The 20,525-nt window shown below is 54.9% G+C and overlaps 1 protein-coding gene across 1 annotated transcript in view; it reads right to left on the bottom strand.

The window, feature by feature from the left end:
• The window catches only part of ZNF469 (zinc finger protein 469), a 189,867-nt gene extending 177,769 nt beyond the window's left edge, over nt 1-12,098 (bottom strand). Inside the window, exon 1 of the mRNA XM_064581075.1 lies at nt 12,062-12,098. The gene's annotated coding sequence lies outside the window, so the exon portion shown is untranslated. The remainder of the gene's footprint in view (nt 1-12,061) is intronic.
• Nucleotides 12,099-20,525: the final 8,427 nt, after the last annotated feature.

Consider the following 20,525-nt stretch of genomic DNA (forward strand, 5'->3'; position numbering starts at 1 on the left):
TGTCCGCACCCCCTCCATCTGCTCAGGGCTCACCAGCCAGGAGAGCTGGGCCCTCGGCGATCTCATGCAGGGACCTGCAGGCCAGACTCCCACGGGCTCCTGCCTCTGACTGGGGCACCTCGCACACCCCACCTCCCCCAGGACCCCCCCCCCCCCGTCCCCACCCTGCCCTTCCCCGGGGAGTCTGTCCACAGTCCAGTGCCCTGAGACTGTCTTGCAGCAGCTGCTCTGGACTCATCTTGACTCCATCACGGGCTGATTCCTGAATCCTTTGGCCGCCGTGTCCCCCAGCCCAATCAGAGCCCTGGAACCAGAGCCCTCCCAGGGAGGGCTGTGTTTATTTTACTTTGCATAAATTTTTCCAACACAAAGAGGCTCAAGCACAGGCCTGGCTGGCACATTCCAGCAGCAGAAGCAGTGCGTGCCACCGAGCTATCTTCTGCGAGGGGAAGTGGGACCCCTGCCACCTTTGGGCGGTGGGGGGGGAACCATGGCTGGCACTTATGATTCAGAGCCATCTTCTGGCTCTTCACCCCAGCTGGTCTCTGGGAGAAAAGGCGACCGGCAAGCCCCAGCTAAATGCTTCGTGCGGAGCCTGGGCCAAAAACAACCCTCCAGCACATGCTACGAGTCTGGCTCACCTTCCCCCAAACACATCACAGGGTGGGAGCCTGCAGGGCGGGGGGGGGGGGAGCCAGCCCAGATCCTCCACAGTCACTGCCCCCAACCGGCTGGGGAGGAGCACCTCGTTTCCAGAGGCTTCTGGCTAAGGGGATGTTTTCCCATTACTAGCCAATTTGTAAGGAGAGGGGAAAAAAAGGCCAACTTCAGATACCCATCAGCAGACCCCCTGAGAAATCCAGTGTCCCACTGGAGAAAGATACCCTTGAATGTGGAGACCTGGGGTCAGGAGCTCGACCCAAAAGGACGGTCACAGGGCCAGCCCGCACCCCCTTCTGGTGCCCCTGGAATAGAATATAATAATGAGTATACAATAATGATAAGGAACAACATCCAGTGTTGGTGGGTGAGGTCTGATTCCAGAGTTCTGGATATTTCCATTGTTCCACCCAGACTGGCATGTTTGAGTGTGTCTGTGTGCACGTGTGTGTAAGACAGTGTGCAAGTGTTTTTGTGTGTGGAGGTGAGTGTACATTTATATGTGAGTTCACGAATGCATCTGTGTGCGTGTGTGTGCATGCATCTGTGTGTTCGCGTGCATGTGCACGTGTGCGTATCGGTACAAGCCCAGCCTGAGGCAGGCCGGAGCCACGGGCCAGCGAGAGCCAGTGTCCTCTGAATAAACCCATCAGCAGCACGTGATCAATTGACAAGAGTGTGGGAGCTGCACCTCTGAGGTCTCAAGTGGCTGCAGCACCTTCCAGCACACTCGTGACATAACAGCTCGTGAATGCAGTCCCCGCGGCCCTGGCGTAGCAGGTCTGCTCTGCTGCAAGCTTCAGAGGTGAGCACAGCCTGAGACGGAGGCTCTCGGGCCGGCAGGGACAGGCACCCCTGCCGCTCTGTAGCGAGGGCAGAGAAAACAGACCCAGCGCCAGGAGCAGAGGAAACTGAGACCACGCAGCCAAGAAAAATGGCCTTTTTCTTTCCAGTTTCTTGCTAAAAAAGCTTTCTCCTTGGCTGGGTCTTTGGGGACATGGCAGAAAGAATACGTTCAAGAGCTGGTTCCTCCCACTTTCCGCAGGGTTTTCCAGCGGGAGGCGGACCGCAGCACTGCTGCTAAGCAGTCAACGGCACCCTGCCCCCAGGAGATGGGGTGCCAGGCCGGGGACACGCGGGACTGCGGACTGCCCAGAGCGGCCGGAGCACCCAGGATGGGGGGCAGCCTTCGGTCACATGGACCCATGTCTGGGACGCAGCGTCAGTCTGGGCGCTGTGTGGTGTCCCCTCTGGCGGGCGGCACGGACTGCCCCAGCATCAGGGTCCCCCCGGGCCACCTGCGCCGCGGCCGGGCACCTGCATGCTGACCTGCAGCCTCTGTCGGTGAGGGCTCCACTCAGACACTGGCGTGCTCGAGGCCACTCTCCCGGTCGTCCACTCTTTGGGGGCCGATCCCCACGCATCAGGCCCAGCGGCTTCTTCTACCCAGCCCATCCCCCGCCCCGGCCCGTCCCCTGCCTTCCCTTATCACTGCACCTGGGACAGACGACAAGGCAGGCCTGCCTCCCATCACGTCACCCTGGCGAGGGGCTCCTGCAGAGTCTGCGGGGTGTGCCTCTCATTTCTACTCCGAGTGCGGCGGCCACATAACATGGGCCGCAGAACGTCTCGTCTGTTCGATTTGTAAAGATTTGTTTGATGGCCCAGAATACGGTCTGTGTTGCTGAATGTTCCGTGTCCACTTGTAAGACACGTGCATTCTGCTGATGGGGAGGGCTGTCCCGTGAACGTCCGCTAGGTCCACTTGGACGGGGCTGTGCTGGGACTCACCTCCTCTAGGGCTCCCTGCTCTGCAGCTGGCAGAGATGGGTTTCCAGGGGTCTCCACTGCCAGTTTCCCAAGCGGGGTGAGCACACGGACCATGGCCACGTCTTCCTGCAGAGCGACACTCCATTACGAGGCGCCCTCTGCCTCCCTGGTGATGCCCGTCTGGTGTCCGCTTCACATGATGTGTTCTTGTGGTGCAGCTTTTTCTGCCCGCTTTCAATCCACCTATGTTTTTATGTTTAAAATGGGCTGTTTGTTTGTTTTTTTAAATAGCACAGATTGGGTTTTATTTTCTTCCCCGCTCTTACAATCTCCATCTTTCGTCCTGGGTCCACTGAGGCCAGGCAGATGCTGACGAAAGCTCACCTCACGGGCCACTCTTCGGTGGCAGATGGACGGTCCTCCTGAGGGCAAGATGGTGGAGCTCCTGCTGCAGAGCGTTGTCCTCGGGAAGGGACCACCAGGCGTCTGGGCAGGTGTCCATGGGACACAGCTCCTTCATCCCAACCCCTCCGGTGCTTGCAAGGTGCCCAGCCCCCATCCCTCAGCCCCCACCCCTGGAGCCCCTTCTACCAGAGCTCCCCCCAAACCTCCCCGCCTGTCCTCCCTCCAAGGACAGGGCCCACCCCTCCCATCTCCGGTTCTGCATCGGCGGCACGGGGGTGGGCAGCAGGGTCTCAGTGGCTTGGCCACCGGAACGAGGACTAGAAAGTCACAGAGCTCCCAGGAGAGCCGATAAATCCACCTGGGCCTGTCACAGGCTGGGGACCTCACAGAAGTCGGGGCCACCTCCGCCAGAAGAGCACCAGCAGCAGCTTCCATGGAGGGAACTGGGTGCGGCCACTTCCCGGTGTGACACAAGAAAGGCCCCCAGGCCCCACGGGGGGAGGGGAGGCGGGTCGGCCAGAGTAGCTGCCGGTGGGGTTCCCTGGCGCATCCCCACGGCTGCCCTGGGGACGCTCAGCACCAGGATGGAAAGCTGACTCCTGTCCCCGTTTGGCATAACCGAAGAGCACGCTGCTCCCCACAGAACCAGCGTTCCGATTCCAACGGACTCACGTGGCAAGAAAAACACGCCGGGCTTGCCAGAGGGGAGCAGGGCTGGGAGCGGGGAGAGAACAGGAGGGACGCAGGAAATCCCACAGGTTCCTAAACACTGGCCCCTCCACCCCTCAGTAAATAGTGTTTTAATTTGTGGTGGTTAATCCAGAGCTTCATTTGAGTCCTGGAAGTTGGGCACATGGTACATGTAGTTTGGCAAAGGAGTCCAGCTTCGCCCCCCCTCCCCCTGCTCCCCCCGGCACTCCCCCTTCCATCCAGATGAGTGAAGGGATAAACTCCTCCAGAAACGTTTCTGCTCCAATAAAGCATTATCACCTGTCAGTCACCTGAGAAGTGCCTGGGAGCCTCTCCCATGCTCGGGGGTTTCTCCGGCCTTGGAAAAGCCCCCGCGGCCCGGGCGCCAGAGCCACACCGCCAGAGGTGCATGTGGGCGGGCTGGGACCCCGGCTCGCCAAGGCTTTCGGGGCGGTGCGCAAGCGGCCGTCACTTGGTCGTCTACGGGTCACATGTGTGTTTCATGTAACATCTGGTCTGGATTTAACTGTCTTTTTTCAAAGCCGCCTTTTACCCAAACTTGCTACAAAACAGATGAGTAAGCGAGAGATGATGTGCCGGTCGTTTGGGTTTGGATAGATGAGCGGGCTGCCTTTGGCCTGACGGGTCGCAGAACTACCCGCTCAGAAGCCGCCGAGGGACACAGACTCAGCAGGAACGGGGAAAGACGCCCCAGCCGAACGTGGCCCTCCACTATTGAGCTCTGAGGTCAAGACCTCTTGGAGCAGGACCTGCTCTGTTCTCTGCGGGACAGGGGGTGGTGTGTATAGTTTCCGTGCTGGCTTGGGGGCCACCGCCTCCGCCCCCCATGTTTTGTTGAAGGGGACTCTGGCAGTGTCTGGGGGGCACCTCCGAACTTCGATGGAAGGTCACGGGGCCCCCAGCCGCCTCCCTCGGTTGTCTGGGTCCAATTCATTGCACCATCCCCGCTGCATCTCTGGTCCTCCAGAGAGAAACGCCAGCAATGTCAGTTCACTCAGGTGTCTCCAAAGACAAACGCACCCTGGGGTGAAGCACGTGGGGCCCCGCAGATGACGTTCATGGGCTGAGCGTGACAAGCATCTCTGCAGCCTGATGCAACTGGTACAAGGCGCCAGACGGGTCCCAGCCCACGGGCGCTGACCCGCTCACTCGCCCAGAGTAGGGCAGGCCGCGGGGGGCACAGGAAGCGGGAGCCGCTTTAATAGGCAGGAAAGCCCGTGTTCAAATCCTAGCCTCGTTTCTTACTAGCTGAGTTGGTCTTGGAGAAGCCTCCTGCCCTCTTTGAAATTAACTCCTTTGTGGTCGGAAAACACACTTTGTATGGTTTTAATCTTAAACGTACTGGGACCTGTTTGGTGGTCCAGAATATGGTCCATCTGGATGAAGGTTCCATGCGCGTTCTGCCGTGGGCTGGAATGTTCTATGGATGCCAACTGGGTTCAGCCAATCGAGCCATTTTTTGAGTCTTCTGTGTCATTGCCGATTTCTGTCGACTTGCTCTACAGATGCTGGGACTGGGCCGCCATGTCGGCTTTGCGGGGCTACCACCGAACACACAGCCAACTGCGGCTGTGAAGGGGATCTACAGACGTGGTGAAGTCCCTACTCGGGGGGCGCCTGGGTGGCTCAGTCATTAAGCGTCTGCCTTCAGCTCAGGTCATGATCTCAGGGTCCTGGGATCGAGCCCCGCATCGGGCTCCCTGCTCGGCGGGGAGCCTGCTTCTCCCTCTCCCACTCCCCCTGCTTGTGTTCCCTCTCTCGCTGTATCTCTCTCTGTCAAATAAATAAAAAAAATCTTTAAAAAAAAAAAAGTCCCTACTCGGCTGGCTCTGAGGAAGGCGGAGGATCCCGGAGGGGCGCCCACCTGCCTCAGTCAGCGGACCCTGCAAGCCGGCTGAGGCTTCCCCAGAGACAGAGGAACGTCTTCCCGTGAGCAGCAGTGCTGGCCACGCCCGTGCCCACACCAGTGCCTCCAAACTTGCTTCTCCGGCCCACGCCGGCACGAGCCAATGCCCCCATGCTCCCGGTACAGACCCACTGGCCATGGTCGGCAACATTGGCTGAGCCGCAAGGGACAGGCTGCTGATGCCCCAGCTGCAAGCGTGCACGTCTCCGTGTCTCCCCCCGGCGCTGGAGGGGTTTGCTGCACATATTTGAAGCTGTTATTAAGGACACGCACATTGACCCCTCTATCCCCAAAATCAACTTCGTTATCCCTGGAAAAACGCCTCGATATGACACCTACTTCGGCACTCATACAGCCCCGCCAGCCCCACATTGATTAGCGTTAGGGGTATGTCTTTTCCAACCACCCACGTTCCACCTGCGTGGGCCTTTCTGTGGACGTGGCAGGTCCTGCAGGGAGTGCTCCCGGGGGCTCCCCCCTCGTCCTGTCCCGTGGTCTATCTTAGTTTGGCAGCTTAGACTGTTTACCCTAATGTCCTTACTAGTACGGCAGGTTTACACCCCTTCCCCTGTGATCTGGTTTCCGTCCGCCTGTCTGTTCCTTATTTTCTTCCTCCCATTGTCATGGCTTCTTTTGATTAATCGAGGGACTTGCCTTAATGATTCTCCTTTATCCCCACCCTGGGGATAGCGTATTAGCTACACCTTCATGTTTTATTTTTACTGCATGTTCTGGACGCACCGCGTACAGGCCTGTAATGTACAGACTCATCACGTCTGCCTCCACGTCACATTTGCCCTGTCGCACACGGCGTGAGAACGACAGACTCCCGCGCCCCCTCCCGTCCCTGCGCTGTTACCATCAGAGATCTTACCTCCGCGTAGAATATAAACCCCCAAAACGCACTGTTGTTATTTTTGCTTTGAACAGCGAATTGTTACTTCAAGAGATAAAAAAGTGAGAAAAGTGCATTTTGCACTTACCTGAGCAATCCCTGTGCATGGTGCTCTTCACTGCTCTGTGTGGATCTACATTGCTGTCTGGGGTCGGTCCGCTGCCGGAGGGACCGCCTCCCATATTTCTTACAGGGCAGGCTTGCTGACAAGGAATTCTAGCAGGTTTTGTTTGTCTGAACAGTCTTCATTTTATCTCCCATTCTGAGCCACATTTTCACGGGGTCACGAAATCCTTGTTGACCGTTTCCCCCACTTCTAGCACATTACAGACGCCTCCCTACTGCTTCCCAGGTGGCATGGTTCCTGGCAGGAGTTGGCTGTCCCTCACAGCGCCGCTCCGTCCACAGCACTGTTTCCCTCGGGTGGCTTCTGAGACTTGTCTTTATCAGCAATTTGTTTATAATGTGCCTTTGTGTGGCGTTCTCAGTGTTCACTCTACACAGGGTTGACTTCGCTCATTGCCTCTGTGGGTTTATGGTTTCCAGCAAATTCAGAAAACTTTTGGTCATAATTTTTTCAGAACATTTTCTGTCCCTGCCTCTCTCTCTCCTCCTTCCAGAACCCCGGTTACACATGGGCTGGAGGACTGGCTGTCACCCTGCAGGGCATCGGGCCTCTGCTATTTTGTTCTTCAGTCTTTTTTCTCTCTGGTTTGATGTGAATCATTTTTATAGCCTCTAACTCACTGATCTTTAATTCCATGGTGTTTATCTGCTGTGAATCCCATCCAGCATACTTTTCATTTTGAATATTAAATTTTCATCTCTTAAAGTTCCATTTGTGACTTTTTTATATTTTTCATTTCTCTTATTATGTATTCTTCTTCCTTCCTGGACATGTGGAGCATATTTCCAATAGCCATTTTAACATCCTTGTCTATTAATTCCATCATCTCTGCCTCTTCTGGGTCTCCTTCTGTTGATTCGTTTTCTCCCTGACTACGGGTCTTGACTTTCTGCTTTTTTTCATCCCTGGTTATTTTTGACCAAATGTCAGACGTTGTGAATGTGCACTGTTGCTTTCTGGGTTTTGTTGTGCTCCTTTAAAGAGTGTTGGAGTCTACCCTGGGGTGCAGTTCGGTTATTCGGAATTAGTCAGATCCTCCTGAGGCTTGCTTTCAAGTGTTGTGACGGCGGGTCCAGAACAGACTTTGGTGAAAGCTGACTTACCACCATTACTCAGTGAGTACTCTTCCGAGACTCTACTCAATGTCAGTGTATCCTAAGGTCTCCCACCTCCACCTGCTATAAACACAAACTAGCCAGCCCCATGGGAGCTCCCAGGATTGTCCTGCCTGTTCTGCGGGCAGCTCCCGCACACACATGCACGTCAGCACCTGGCACAACCCTGCAGGGCTGCTCTGCAGGTCCCCAGCCCTCTGCCCTCAGCTCTTTCTCATGTGGCTACTCCACACTGGGCAGAATTAGATGTCCCCAAACCAGGACAATTTTCAGATGAGTGTTTTGGTCTAATGTCAAGTTGATAATTTTTTATTTCCACATTTTAAATAAAAATCCTAAAAATCCATTACCCTCTACTAACATTATCATTTCATCAAATAATGTAAAGGACATAATCTCAGGATAAGGGGCATTCCTCCCCCAGGTAGGACATCTGTGGACCTTATATACTGATTTATAAACTCTCTGCAACTTCCTTATTTAGCCACAGACTAAGAACATGTTTCACAGGCCAACATTTGAGGATAATATTAATTAGCGATGACGGAGATACTGTGCCTGGCGACAGGGGTTAGGGATCTTGGTATTACTATTGGGTATGTGTGTCTGAAGCAGACATCGTGAGCCCAGCAGAAGTAACAGCAGGTCTCCTGCCTTGGGGGCTGCTGGGTGTGCAGGTGGGTGGGGGCTGGGCTAGCACAGCTTGTCACCGAGCTCCTAGGACTGTGGTCTCCAACACATGCTCCAAGCACCTCCACACGCCCCCAGGTGAGCACTTCGTAGCAGTATCATTCTGAATGCACCAACTGACCCTAACAGGTGGCAGGTGGGCTGGAGTCCAGGTCTGCTTAGCAGCAGGTCAGTCCATTTCCCACTGTTTGAGGGCTTCCCAAACACCAACCATTCACGTGGCAGTCTCATACATGTGCCAAGTCCCCATGATACCCACCTCATTACTCCCTGAGCTTGTTTCCTTAAAATCAACACATTTCTGAAATATCTAAATTGATCTTAAAAAGAAATTTATGTCGCTACTACTAATGGGAAATCAGTATCATTTGCTTTAAAAAAAAATCTCAGGGAATCCATGAAAATAAAATACAGTGAAAACAATACACTATTAGTAAATTCCAGCTAGATACTCTTGCTCGACTGTGGCTTCCTCTTTCTGCATGAAAAGGAGAGAACAGCAATTCTTTGAAAGGTATTAAAGTTACAGTAATATCCAACTGAGATTCCCTTAGATATAACTGGAAATTTTGGAAAAGATGCTATAGCTTCTGGTTAAATTTGGCTGACTGAATGCCTGTCATTTTTCTCTGCCCCTGAGCAAAACCAAAGTGAGAGCAAAGGAACAGAAGATGCAAAGCCAACAGCACAAGACAGAGGTAGGAGGTAGGTGCCCTCAGATGAAAGGTAACGGCACAGGGGGGAGATGGTGGAGGGTCCGCGTGACCGAGAGCAACACCGACGAGCCCGCAACTTCAGTGCATATGGAGGGGGGTAGGCCTGCTGGGAAAGCACGGATTCCAGTAGCATAGGGAGTGAAGGGCCCAGGAATCCCGAAATGTGGGAGCGTGGAGTAGAGTGGAAAACCAGCCCGCTAAGTTCCTTTTCCTCCCCACCTCAGATCAGCCAAGACCATTCTTCCTTCAGCCTGGCATGGGTAAGGGGTTGTTCTGCTTGGGGCATCCAAAGCACAATGCAAGGTGAGGGCCAGCTGCCTCAATCCATGCTCCAAGACCTGCACCCTCTCTCTCCCAGTCCCTGCTGGGGTCCGGGGCCTGGCTTACACTCTTCCTCACCCTCAGCTGGAACTGGGGGGCCCCACTCCAGGAACCCGGGAGTAAGGACCATGGATGCTGACATTTGGGAGTTCTCTAATGAGACAGCGGGCTCCTGTATCCTTCCCTTCCTGAGAAGCCCGTTGAAAAGTCCCAGTATATTCACACATCCAGTCTTAATATTTTCTTCCCACACCCCAGTGTGTCATACTATCTATCCCTCCGCTCAAGAACAACCCAGGTAAACCCCGCCATGATTGGATGAATGTGACCTCCAGGGGCCACCTCCGGAGTCCTCAGTGATTTCAGAAAAGTTATTTACCTCCTGACCCTGATCTTCATCATAGGAGTCCGACAGCTCTTGGCCGTTACCAACTTGTGGTCAATTCCTAAGGTCATTCCCAGTCTGTTTGCTCAATAAGTATTTATGCCCCCCCAGTGTGTCAAGGATTGGGTGCCTGGACAAGCCGGGCACAAGCCCAGCGATCCCCGTGCGGCATGGGGCTGATATCTGAGAGGCAGGACAGACTGTAACCACACAAGGTGTACAGCCTGTCAGCTGGGGATGTGTGCCATGAAGAGTTCAGAGCAGGTAGGGGGTGGTGGGGACAGCAGGTATCTGAGGAGGAGGCCTTTGAGCCGAGCTGGTGGGGGGGGAGGGGGACGGGTCTGGGCAGAAGGGCAGCACGTGGGAGGGGCGGGGACAGGGCTGGGGGACGAGGGACACAGGGCCTCTATGGACAACAGACCGCAGGCCAGGGTGGGGGGACGGGGCAGACCGGTGAGCAAGCCATCGCAGCGGTCCGTGGCGGGGGGGGGGGGGCCTCCACTCGAGTACATGCGATGGAGGCGGTGACAAGACTTTAGATCCATCCTCAAAATGGCGCCACAGGACCTGCTAAAGGGTGGACTGTGGGCGTGGTGGAGTGGGGGTGTCCTGGACGGTTCCAAGGCTCTTGGCCCTGGGAAGTGGAAACGCGGGTTTGCCTGCAGCGCCCAGGTGGGAGGGGCTGGCGGGGGCAGGGGTCCGGCCCAGCACCGGAGGCCGTGATGCGGAACAGTTTTCCAGAAAGAAGGGCCCCTCGTGTGTCTGTTCTCCTCGCTTCCCCTCAGAAGATGAAACAGACGCGCATGTGGGGGGCGGCGCTGACCGTCATGTTCTGCAGCTAGAGTCCTCACATCCGTGTCATTAGTGACCTCATCGTGACTGGGGGGGGGGGTGGCGAAGAAGGACAGGGGGATTCCCGCGTCCAGGGGCAAAAACAGAGCGCAAGAGAATGACCGCGGGACTCCAGTGCGGCTCCCTGGGGCTTAGGACCAGGCAACTGTCAAGTGCTTTTCCACCTGTGATCCCGGCTCCGATCCTCACAGCCACCCCAGTGACCAACTGCAGGAAATGAGGCAGAGGGAGTTAGAGGGACTGGCCCAGGGTCACACAGCACATTGGCAGCTCAGACTCGGACTCAGACCCCCGGGTCCCAGCCCAGCATCCCCCCCACCGCACCTCAATAAACACCTTTTAACACCAACCGCGGAGCCCACATGATGCCCAACATGTTAGTCCTGCGAGATGCGCCAACCAAAACCCCCGGCAGGGACCACAGCACACCCCCCAGGGTGGCCAAGAGTCACAGACATGAACCCTGCATGATCGGGGCCTGTGGGGCAGCGGAGCTCCTGCAGTCCCGGGTGGGACTGCCTCATGCTGCAGCCGCTGTGAGGGCAGCCCCCAAGTCCCCCAACATGGGGAGCTGGGGAGAGAGGGGCTCCCCAGGGCTCCATGCTCCCCGTGCAGAACATGGCCTTCAGCAGTGAGTGGACAAGCCGGTGTGGCGTGTCTGCCTCGGGGAATACCGCTAGCCATGAGGGGGAGCAAACCATCCAGACCCACAGCATCTGTCAGACGCGTCGTGGCGTGGGGAGGGACACACACACAGAGGGTCCCAGAAAAGGCAGCCCTGAGCACAAGTGACAGAAGCCAGATGGGGGCTGCAGGGGCCGCTGGGGTCTGCATGGGGCGGTGAGGGGTGGCAGGGCCTAGCGGGGCTTGGGGGGCATCCCGTGGGGTCTGCGGGTGCAGCGGGGGTTGAGCTGGGGTCTGGAGGGTGGGAAGGGATGGACTGCGGAGGGCAGGAGGGGTTTTTCTGTATGTTCACTGTGACGGTCATACCATCGTGTGCAAATGGAAGGCGGATTCTACCGGAGATCACATCCCAGTAAACTGACTGAAAGAGCAAGACACCTGGACCAAGTCCGGCTCCTGCTGCAGACCGGTCAACAGCGTGCACGCCCTCCCTACCCTCCCGTCCCTCCTCCCATAGGACGGCACTCTGCGCCCGCCCCCGACGCTTCCCCGTCCCCCGCCGGCCTGGGGCTCCCACCGCCATCCATGGGGCCCTGACCCTGCCGGTCTCTCCAGAAGGACACACAGGTGCTCTGTCACCACAGTGCCCAGCCCTTTTTCAGAGCTTGTCACACAGCAGGTGTTCACTATGAGTGACTAAGGGAACGCATCAGAGATCAAACTAAGCTCCAGAGAAAAGACACAGACAAAATGACTTCTCTACTCCCCCTATTTCTTTGGCAAAAGAAAATAGTCTGTCCAAAAAAAGACACGTGCGACAGATAGCAACACACCCACACGCTGAGCCATCCCAGACCCCTCAGGAGCAAGTGACCGCGTCCTACCTGTCACAGCGGTGGGGCCCCAGACTCCTGCTCAGAGCGTGGTGTTGGCCTGAAAAACATAAGGGGAGAAAACAGTTAATAACCACGCCCAGAGTCTAGTCTTTCCCAACTGCCGGCTCTGCTCAGCCGAAAATCAGCAGAAAATGTTCGGCCAAGTTTGGTGCCCACTCAAACGGCAGAGCTTCTGAGTTTCGGACCAAACGTCAGTCTTTTGAAGTTGAGGTTCTGGTAACACTTGGCTCAAACAACAGGGATGGGAAGAGGCTCATAAAAAGCATTTGAAAGGCTACTCGGGTGCCAATTAGCTCTTACAAAACTGTATTTTGATGAGCAAAGTGTAAATAAATCAGCTACACATGGCCCACAGTCCCCTGGAATCACCCATGGGCCTGACAATTATGGGGGCAGTGGGTGAGGTGGGGCAGGTGGGGCCAGACTGTATCACAGATCTGTCAGATCCCGAATGCTGGGAGGGGGTAAACCGCTGAAGACATCTGGCTGACATAAAAACATGGCTGGATTCGTCCTTCTTTAAAGCAAATATTATTCTCATTAAAACATAATCAGATCATTCACTGGGAGGAGCGTGTCACCATGGAGAGCGGGGCAGAGACGCTCAGAGGGTTACACAATGGCTGCCTGGTCAGTGGCCCGGCCAGCGCGGGCTCCCCCTGATGATGGCCCAGGTCCCAGCCAGGGTCCCGGCCAGGGTCCCGGGCCTGCCTCTGCCGGACACCGCCTTCCCACAACCAGCACCAAGGTTAATGGTGTGCATCACCGTGGAGAGGCTATGGCGTCCAGCTGGGTCAGACAGCAAGGTCATGTCCCCCTGTAGGTACTGGGTAGATGTGGTGAGCACGCAGTCAGCTGGCTCTGAGTCAGGGGGGTTATTCTTCCTAAGCTGGGTGGGCCTCATCCAACCAGTGGACATCCTTACGAGCAAAAACTGAGTTTTCCCAGATTGGACACCATTCTGCCTCATGACCATAACAGACTTCTTGCCAGAGGTCCCAGCCTGTGGACCCGCCCTACGGATTTCAGACGTGCCAGCCCCATGATCCCTCAAATAAAAATAGATCTCTCTCTCTCTGCAGGCAGATAGATGGGTGTCAGTAGATGATAAAAAGAAAGAGGCGCTAAGTAGGTAGATAGCAAGAGAGAGACGGTAGATAGATACATGGAGAGATGACAGACAGACAAGTGGCAGATCAATAGAGGTAGACGATGGTAGACTCCCTATCGGTTCCATTTTGCTGGAGAACCCCCGCTCACACACTGAGAAAGCAAAGATCTGTCAGTCCCCCAACGCTAGCCCCTGAAACCCTCCCCCCCCCCCGCCCAGGTGGCTAAAAATGCCAACTCTCATTTACGTGAAATTTTGGAACAAGCGAGACTAATCTATGATGAAAATATCAGGGCGGTGGTTACCTTGAGGGATGGGGGGCCTCGAGGGGCAGGGGGCCAGGATCGACTAGGAAGTGGGGGGACTGTCTGGGGTGAGGGCAAGTTCGGTGTCTTGCTAAGGGGTGGCTTTACAGGTGTTTGTTTTCTTGAACCTCAGCAAATGGTACTCCTAAGCTGTGTGCATTTCATGGCATGGAAATTTTACTCGAAAACACAAATATTGAACTCCAGTTGATGAGATGTGAGCTCAAGTGTCTGTAAATGCTTTTTGAAATGCACACACACACACAAAAAAAGGTTCACGGATGGACAGAGGGATGAAATGCGGATGTACATCTGACGGCGTGCATGTAGTTCACGTTCTTGGTGGAATCAGTTGTGGGCATGTGGGTGTTCACTGTAAAATTATCTTAACCTTCCTGTGTGTTTACTTTTTCACAGTAAAATGCTGGAAAGAGAACACACGCAGGCTGTGGGCCCAGCCCGTCTGTCCTGGACCCTGTCAGCTTCCTCTCCTCTTTGTGCCTCAGTTCCCCCAACCGAAAATGGCGAGCAGCAACATGCACCTTCCAGAGCCGCACGAGGACTAGAGCTCACGCGCTCGGAGCACTGGGACCAGCCCTGGCACACGGCAGCATGTGTGGTTCTCTGCAGCCATTTCCCCTCCAAATGCTAGGAATCTGACCGAGATTTGGCTCAGGGAGACAGCTCGAAGCCTGAAACTTCTGCAGCGTCTAACACTGGACTCCCGAATAAGCCCCTCACTGATGTAAACAGGAGACGGAAGCAGACAAACCCTGGCAGCAACAACCCTCAGTCAATTACCTTCAGTGCGCATGGAACTGCGCATTGAACTGTGCAGGGAACACCAGGTAGGAGGCTGGTAGGGACCGGGGTGAGCAAAACGAGCCATGGTCACCTGGGGGCAGTGTGAGCCAAGGGCTGGGAGAACCCAGCGCAGGCAGAGGTGTGTCAATATGGAGAGGCGATGGGAGGCCTCTTGGGGGAGTGCTTCACCCTGGGCAGGATTTCTGTTGGCTGGCCATGGTCCCAGATTGCTCCGTGACACAAGGTCCTGGTCCATGTTGGTTCCACCCTCCCTCAGGACCATAGGTACAGTGGATCCCATCTACCTGCCAGCTGGAAACCACAGTTGGTATAGAACAGGATCCTGCCTCAATGAAAAGGCCCTGGCCAGTCCTGGCCTCCAATGGGCAAATGCACCACAGAATCAAAAAAGATTCTGCAGACCACCATCTAGAAACCCCAAATCTAGCTTTTTCCCAGGAAGGGTTTGGAAGGTTTATACCACCTCAGTCCTGGTTTCTCACCCATTTACCCTGATGACTAGGAATAGAGCCATGACACAATGTAACATGATCGGGCCAATAGGGTGATTATGTTGTAATAAACTAGGGGAATGTGCTTCAGGGTCAGAAAGAAAACTCACTTCCAAAGTATCCATGATGCTCTTATTAAAGGCTAAGTTTAATCCACTCACCATCTATACATCTTCCTACTCATCCATCCACCCATCTACTCATTTATCCATCCATCCATCCATCCATCCATCCATCCATCCATCCATCCATCCATCTACCCACCTATCCATGCACTGACCCAACCATCCACTGACCCATCCATCCACCTACCCATCCATTCATCATCCATCCATCCATCCATCCTTCTACCTATCCATTATCCACCCATTCACTCATCTATCATCCATCCATCCACCCACCCATCATCCATCCATCTACCTACCCAGTCATCTACCCACCCATCCATTCACCATCCATCCACTAATTTATATATCCATCCATCCATCCATCACCCATCCATTCACCCATCCATCCACCATCCATCCATCAATTCACCCATCATCCATCCATCTACCTACCCATCCAACCACCATCCACCAATCCATCACCCATCCATCATCCATCCATCCATTCACCCATCATCCATCCATCCACCCATCACCCATCCATCATTCTCCCCCCCATTCATCCTTTCATTCTTTCATCCATCCATCCATCCATCGATATATCCAACTTTAAAGAGCTCTATATTACTATACCCTTGCTATATGCTAGGTTTATAAAGTTACAATATTTGGCACTGAGTAGGCACTAAATATCTATTGGTTGGCTGGATTAAGTAAATAATGAATACAAAAACAAGGAAGATAACACTTGTATTCTTAAGGAGCAAAGGAAACAAAAGGGAACAAGATAATTATGCCACAAATGGGATGTTGTATGATATCACCAGGGTGACAATGTAATTTATCAAACAAACCAAGACATTGCTGAGAGTAAAAGGGGGTGCTAAAAGTAATTTTTAAAATATATACTTTTTGAAATATCTAATTATCATCTGGCATTTTATTTTTCTTTATTGCTGGACCTATAACACAGTTCTTTTTAAAATCTATTATCAACATAAATTATTGCAGGTCTATAACTGTGGATAGTAAAGCAAAACTTAACAAAATTCTTTGTTTTGATTATCTGGACATTTAAAAAAAAACAAGTGGAATAACTGTTTTTGTTTTTTTTTGGAATAACTGTTTTTGATACACATTCACAAACTTCGTTTTTCAAGTGTATCTGGCTATAACACTTTTTTCATTATTTATTAGTTTTATTTTTTCATAAATTATCCTATACCTTCTTCAGTGCTGTACTTTGTGATTGATGACTTCAAAACCGTGGACACCTCGACGAAGTCTGTGAACTGTGCTGTTTCGCTGAGAAGCTCTCTTGCTGGGGGTCTGCCTGTAAGCTCAGAGCGGAGGCGGCGAGGTGGGAGCTTTCTCAAGTCCACCTTTCCCATGCTAGACGTCTGGATATCTGGGTGGGTACTGCCCTTATCCCCATTCAGAGAACCTGTCCATGGAATATTTTACGGGCCGAAACTCATCAACCACATCATCTCGAGGGTTCTTCTGAATGTTTCACCAAATCCAAATGCTTCAAAGCCTTAGACAGTGCCCACCACAATTCCACTTGGACACACCCAATTCTAAAACGTGGGCTTTGTCCGAAGGTTCTTCCACAGTGGGATCCCGGCGTGGGCTCACCGAGCATTCCTCTGCTGCTCCCTTCCTTTACGGACAAGCGTCTCACGCCTCCGGTGAACACGCTTTCTCGACCACAACTTGACACACCGAATGCTCCACAGAACGGAAGCCTTCTGGCACAACATTCGTCAAAAACGTGGACATTGCTGGTAGATTTTAAATAAAACGCAACCAAAATTCTAGGGACTCACAAAACAATTCAACGCGACCCTGGGCACCTTGTTTCCAGACTGACGTCGGGCCGCACAGAGGTGCGTGCTACAGTGTGGGTCTCTTTTGTTTTGTTCTTTAATTCAACATCACCTTCAACACACGGTTGTGTGGCCTAGTAACTGCTCAACAGAGATGCGTCCTGACCCCTCCGCTTCTGTTGCGACTGGGAAGTCGCTGCACTGTGGATCCCATGCATACCTCTGCCCCGCGGAGTCTCCACTCAGCAAAAATATTGTTCTTACCCTCATGCATGTTCCGCTGACATTTAAATCAGTGTCACCACTGCAAAAATAAATCAATGTACCTTCGCTGTTGAACTTCTAAACCGGATCAACAAAAGCCCTTCTATTTCCCATGCTCCCCACTGCCCCTGCCTGCTGGCGGCCTGGGGGTTCCGCGTGTCCCCTGTGCTCGGGGTCGGTGGGGGACAGCACAGTGTCTGGGAACCAGAGGCTGACAGGGCAGCAGGCTCCACACCTTAAAAATAAATCTATCTTTAACATCTTTAAGTTCTAGCTGGATCCTCCAGGCCCGGGCCCGATGCCTGCTGTCTTTGTTTCAAAGGGAGATGAGTAAGCGCGAAGAAAACCCGTTAATACCTGACGGAGTCTCGCTCCTGGTCACAACCGCGGTGCCAGAAAGAATAGAACCCGAACCCTTTCTATGGGATTCGAGGCATCCAGATGCTGCGCACAGAGAACCATCCACACTGGATGTGAGAAACACCAAGAGGGTACGCTTGAGGAAACTGAATATCACCCAAGGTCACCCAGGCCACAGTGGGACCAGGCCACAGTGGGACCAGGACCCTCGACGATGACTCCCGCCGCCCTCCCCAGCGGTCAGACAGGTGCTTATCTGTGAGGTTCGCCACTGAGCCTGTGCTGTGGACAGGGGACATCCTGGCATCTTGGGACAACAGCCTGGCCCCCAGCGCTCATGACAAGGTGCAGAGCCCACCGGCCGCATGTTTGCGAAGACAAGAGAGCTCTTGCACAACAGGAAACATGGAACATCCCTGAGAATGTGGCAAATAATTTTAAATTATAGGAAGAATGTTAACATAAATACTTAGAGGTTTTGATGACATGCAGCTCTGTTTTGAAGGAAAACGAGAAGTCAGTAAACAGGCTCAACTGTTGTTTCCGCTTCCAGAAGCCAAGCTGGACGTGAGAATCCTGTGGGGAGAAGCTGCTCTTCCCCAGCCCTCCCCCAGCCCCAGCGGTGACTCCACATCCATCCAGGCGGTCCCTCCTCATGTGAGAGCCACTCTGTTTGGCACCCGAGCGGAAGACGCAGGATCGATCAGCACGCCTGTCCTCCAGGAGCTCCCAGGACAGCGGTGGACAGCCCACGCCCCTTCCATGTGCCAGGACGATGGGGGCGTCCAGCCTGAGGCTGCCCCAGCAGGCCACGCACTGCCAGGCATGTGCAGGCATGCTCACCGCGCCTGTGCCCTTAAGGAAACCGAGGCCAGAGAGGATAAGTGCCCAGCCCTGCACTGCCCTGGAAAGTAGGGGGCCCTCGGCACAGCCTCCGCATGGAGTCCTCCCCCTCAGTTCCAGCCCACGCTGTCCCAGTCTGGGGACCAAGGACCAGGCTGTCAGCTCTGGGGCCCTCCTCCCGTCAGAGCAGGGCAGGAGGGAGGCACAGCACCAGCAGGGGACAGGGGGACAGACCAAGGGGCCTCCTGCCAGGACCAGATTCCAGGGATAGAGTTAGGCTGGTAGAGAGGTAGATGTCTTGCGAGGAAGAAGGAGCCGGATGCCCCTCGAAGCAGGTGAGAGAGATGCCAGGGAAGTGCCTGCTGCCAAGGGAGGGACCAGAACGTGCAGGAAAGACGAGATCCCGGGGGCTGGACCTCACACTGAGCAGCATTCAGCAAGACCCCGGGAGCCCCCACAGCAGCCAGCGCTCTGCAGTGACCAGGCTGGGCAGCCTTGCCCTTGTGCGGATGCACAGCCACATGCTGATGAGGGGGGACCAGGAGGCGCTGATGCAGGGGCCAGAGGGGGTGACATGTCAGAAGAGGGTGTGAGCCGGAAAGAGTGCCGTGGGGGCTCCGGCCCAGGAGGGCTGCCCAGAGGGAGGCCCTGGTTATCTCACCAGCCCCACGTTGGGCCAAATCAGCCTCTGCCAGCAGCGCCCACCCACTGTGGCATTTTCGGTCCCCGAGAGGGTCTGCATGGTGTGGCCGAGGGGGGGTTGAGGCCTGGGGAGGCAGCTGCCAGAGGGGAAGCCCCTGAGTGATGGGTGCCGCCCGCCCCCGAGGGCACAGCCCCCGCTCCTCCTGGGAGCAGCGGGGGATGGGGCATAAGGCTCGGCGGCCCCGCGAGCCGCCTCTGCGGCGGAGGAATAACTCTGCGCAGGACACCGTCTGATGTTTTCCGTGGGATTCCGCACAGGAGGTCAGACATGTGGCAAACAAGATTCCTGGGGCGTGAGAAGCAGCAGAGTCCGGGTCCTTCCTGAGGCCAGACGCACCGGGTGCGCGCGTGAGATGGCATGGCGCCCACGCAGAGCCAGCAGGCGGCCTGGGGGACTGGAGCTCCCACGCCCAAATCTGGGGGCAGTCTGTGGAATCCCGCGGCCAGCATGGAACGTCCTGGTGGAAGGAGTATGGGAACACCAGGCCTTCCGGAAACTGCCGGGAAAGCCCACGGCGGGGGGAGGTCCTCACTTTAGCCCCCAGAGGGCGGATCTGAGAAGCCTGGAGGATGGGCCAGCCCTGTCCAGGGAGGACACGCATCCTGCAGCTGCTCTGTGGACAAAGGGGGCCCAGAGAGACTCCGGGGAAAAGCTGCCATCCTGGAAACGCTGTTGGGCCGTGTTTTCCCCGAGTCTTTGTTACTAAGGACATTTTGTTCCAAATCCCTACCCTCACCTGAGATCATCATCCCTCTCCGTGAAAAGACGGAGTCATTCTTTCCATCCCCGCCGGCCAGGTTGGCAGTGCGCAGGCCCGGTCGTGTTGGCATGGCAACGAATCGGCTGCAGGAGCGAAGTCCCCCCCTCCCCTCCCCTCCGCCACCTCAGCTCTGGGCCGTGCCCCTGCAGCAGCACATCCTCTGGGGGGCTCCCTGCGTCCACACAGCCTCCCGTGGCCCACGTGGCACCCAGTGCCCAGCCGTGTGCGGGAGCCGTCATGACAGCAATATGAGGCAGGCATCTTTATCCGGAGTTTAGAATCTGACCCTCTGAACCCTCAGAGGTATGGACAACTGACCTTGGACGAGGGTTCCACGACTGCTCACTGGGGAAAGGACCGTGTCCTCAGCAAGCAGTGCCCACAGGGGTGGAACGCAGGCAGCCACCATGTCTGGTGTTCCTCGGAAGGCGCCACAGGGTCACCGCGTGACCCAGCAGTTCTGCTCCCAGATGTCTGTGCATCCAAGAGAAATGAAAACGTGTGTCCACATGACTTGCACACAAATGTTTGTGGCGGCATGATTCCTGCTAGCCAAATTACGAAAATAACCGAAATGTTCACCACGCTGATAAACCTGATGTGGACATCCATGCCCTGGAACAGCACCCCACTCGGGAGAGGAACGAGGCCCCACATAGGCTACGACACGGAGGGGCCTTGGAAGCGTCACGCCAGGGGAAAGAAGCTGGTCGAAAAAGGCCGGTAGTGTGTAGTCTGAGGCAGAGTCGTGGCTGCAGGGGCAGTGGGAGGGGAATGGGGGTGACCACTAATGGGTATGGGTTTCCTTTTGGGGTGATGAAAATGTTCTAAAATTGACCATGGTGGTGATTTAC

Source organism: Mirounga angustirostris, unplaced genomic scaffold (genome assembly GCF_029215605.1).
Source record: "Mirounga angustirostris isolate CCGP_5_RB_7025 unplaced genomic scaffold, mMirAng1.0.hap1 SCAF_16, whole genome shotgun sequence".
In the NCBI taxonomy this organism is placed as follows: domain Eukaryota; kingdom Metazoa; phylum Chordata; class Mammalia; order Carnivora; family Phocidae; genus Mirounga; species Mirounga angustirostris.